At 41.0% G+C, this 3,154-nt stretch overlaps 1 long non-coding RNA gene across 1 annotated transcript; it reads left to right on the top strand.

Moving 5' to 3' along the window:
- The first annotated feature begins 215 nt into the window (after positions 1-215).
- LOC116322003 lies at positions 216-2,864 on the top strand. Its single transcript, XR_005611109.1, has 6 exons — positions 216-269; positions 387-597; positions 703-836; positions 996-1,161; positions 1,346-1,639; positions 1,954-2,864. It is a non-coding gene; the product is annotated as an uncharacterized LOC116322003 (long non-coding RNA).
- Positions 2,865-3,154: the final 290 nt, after the last annotated feature.

The raw sequence follows: 3,154 nt of genomic DNA, 5'->3' as shown, positions 1-3,154 counted from the left end.
GACTAGTCGACTATCAAAATAATCGTTTGTGGCAGCCCTACTTGAGTTGTCACAAGTTTAATTCATAACAGTTACATTGCCTCACCCCTGCCACCAAACACTTCAGTGGCTTCAAGTGTAGGCGTAGCCTCTACAGGTACTGCAACAGAGGGAGAGCAGAGTCAGGAGGGTCTTGGAAGAAGCAAATGGAGATCCGTGTCCAGGGAGTGAGGCTATTTGCGAGTGTGAAAGGTTGTCCAGGAAGTAACTAAGAAGACATGAACAGAGAGGTAAGTACTAGAGCTTTGAGCAACGTGAGGCCAATAACTAACATAGGTTAACAGATAATATGGCACAGACTGGTTGTGAACAGTGGTCTTAAATACAGCTGGCTTGATTTGTCTCAGGTGGTGATCCTCGGTGGAGTGATGAAGTAGAGCAGCCAGCACCCCAAGTAGAGCAGGCACTGTGGAAAAATAGTTGTGACTCAACCAGACCATTACAAAGTATGGCCTGGAGGATTTTCATCTCAAGGTGCAAGAACATTCTTAATGACTGTACACGGCAGCTGCTGATGGACGATGTTGGGCCAGATGTGCTACAGTTAGCGTTAAGGAGGTATGATCAAAGCAAGATCGAAAACATTTAACATTTAAAATGTTTAAGGGGAATATGGCCTGAGAATATAACATGAATTAAGAAGTAATTTTGGATATCTTTGAGGTTGGAGACAATGCAGAGAAGCCTTCAGTGGGCAAGAGGAAGACTGATCAATGTAACTGCAGCAGATCAACTTCTGCGTGACTTGGCTGAATTGATTCAGGATGTCGAACTGTCTACTCAGCATGGGCAACAAGGTAAGCACATATTGTGTCGATTCCTTGACTCACCAACAGTGTGAAATAAATTATGACTCTGTCTTAACCTATTTTCCAAATATTTACCTATTTACCTGATATATTTACCTGATATATGGGGTGCCTTTACCTATTTACCAAACGCTTATATATTTTCAGGCTGTTTTGGATACCAGGCACCAGTGGTTTTCAACAGAGGTAGAGGTAGATCCCTTTACCTTATCACTCGGGAACAGCTTTCATTCCTGAAGTCATGTGGATTCACTGCACCTCAGATGGCTGATATTTTGAGTGTTTCACTTCGTACAATTTGAAGACGTCTGCGGTCAGTGACTTTTCAAACCAGTGTGACTTTCATTTCTTTGTGACACACACTCACTGTTTATTCAAATTAAATGGTATTGTGAAATTGTAAAAATTAGTATATTTGAATGTGCACCACTAGTCAAGTAATGAAGTGTGTTGTTATGGTAGTGATAAATCACTCGTGTTTTTTTGTCTGATTTCAGACAGTATCATTTCACCCGTGCATCAATGTATGCGGAACTGACTGACAGTGCCTTGGATGAACATGTGCAGGACATTGTCGCTGGCAATGAACAAACTGGTCCTGAGGCTGTCAGAGCCTCCCTGCGAGTACGTGGACTACGTGTACAGCGAAGGAGGGTTTGAGCAAGCATGTTACGGATGAATCCTGGAGCAGCTGCCCTTAGAGCAGTTTTGCGGAGACCAGAACGAAGAACATATCAGGTTGCAGGTCCAAACTCATTGTGGCACATTGCTGGAAATCACAAGCTGATAAGGTAACCAAGCACATTGATTTGTCTTTTGTCTGAACACCTATTTTGACCAAAGTGAAATTCAGCATTACATCAAATATAATTGTTAAACAGTAAGACACGTCCAATAGAGCCAGGCCCTGGGATGGGCAGTCCTCTAACACAACTGGTTATGTTTAAAGGGAAGAGGAGAGAACACAGACAGCGCAAGCAACATACAGAGCAAAATTCAAACTTGACATGCAATAGTCACATGTAAATCAATTAAGAGTGTGTTTTCTATTGTTTCAATAACAAAGCAGAAATAATATTTTTCTTCTTATGGACCACGGTTTTAGGTGGAGGATAGTCATTGATGGGGCTATAGATGGATACAGTCGTCTTGTGGTCTTCCTTCATGCCTCAAACAACAACCGTAGCAGTACCGTTTTATCAAGTTTCATCAGACCCGTGGTATCCTATGGTGTACCCTGGAGGGTCCGGACAGACAGAGGTGGGGAAAACAATGCTGTCTGCCTGATGATGAACATTTTCAGAGGCTTTGATCGTGGAAGTGCCCTAAGAGGAAGGAGTACCCATAATCAGAGAACTGAGAGGCTCTGAGGTGATCTGTGGCGAGGAATGACCAATGTCTACTGTGACTTATTTCACCACCTGGAGGAGGAAGGCATCATTGACATTGACAATGAAATGCACCTTTGGGCTCTCCATTACATCTATCTCCCAAGGATCAACAGAGATTTGAAAGACTTCACTCAACAGTGGAACAATCATGGCTTGCGGACAGAGAGACACTTGAGCCCATTACAGATTTTTGTCCGAGGCAGCCTCCTGGTAGAACTATGTAATCCACTAAGTGGCACCAGAGGGAGTCATGGTATTGAACTCATCACTGGCTTAATATACTTTCTGGACTCCACATATCACTGAGACAGTTCAATTATTGACTGAAACATAATAGCAGCAAGTGGAAAGACTTCAAAATATCTAGGTGACTGGATACATATAATGTGAAAAGTTATAATACGTGTTTACTATGTACCATTGAGTAGTGGAGATACAAGAACGAGCTGTGTGACACTGACAATAAAAAATGTTGAGTGATTTTTAAAGTGTGTAAGATGGAAGTTGTGAAATGGAAAGTTTACAACTGAAACTGAATCTCGATAAAGTCAACTTGATCTAAAAGTTACAGCTGTTGATTTTGATAAATACAACTATAAAGCAGTGACAGTAAATAATTAAAAAATAAAGTGGCTCAGTATAGTGTGGTAGATATAAAGTGGTTTAGCGTGTGTTTGATGTTGTGACAGTTCACAGCAGAGAAAAAGTGTTAACATTATTGAGCACATTATGTTTTGCTTTGTACAAACATAGTTCTGAAAATACTGGACTCGAGTGTAAAATGTGAATAAAAAAGAGCAAGCAGTGATTTGCAAATGTCAAAGGCAAAGTTTGTTCACAGTAGAACATAGAAAACATGTCAAATGTTTACACCGAGACTACGTCGTTAAAAATAAGTCCATTTTAATTTGATGG

Source organism: Oreochromis aureus, linkage group 3 (genome assembly GCF_013358895.1).
Source record: "Oreochromis aureus strain Israel breed Guangdong linkage group 3, ZZ_aureus, whole genome shotgun sequence".
NCBI lineage: Eukaryota > Metazoa > Chordata > Actinopteri > Cichliformes > Cichlidae > Oreochromis > Oreochromis aureus.
The sequence above is the reverse complement of the archived record's forward strand: the minus strand, read 5'-3'. Positions and strand labels throughout refer to the sequence as shown.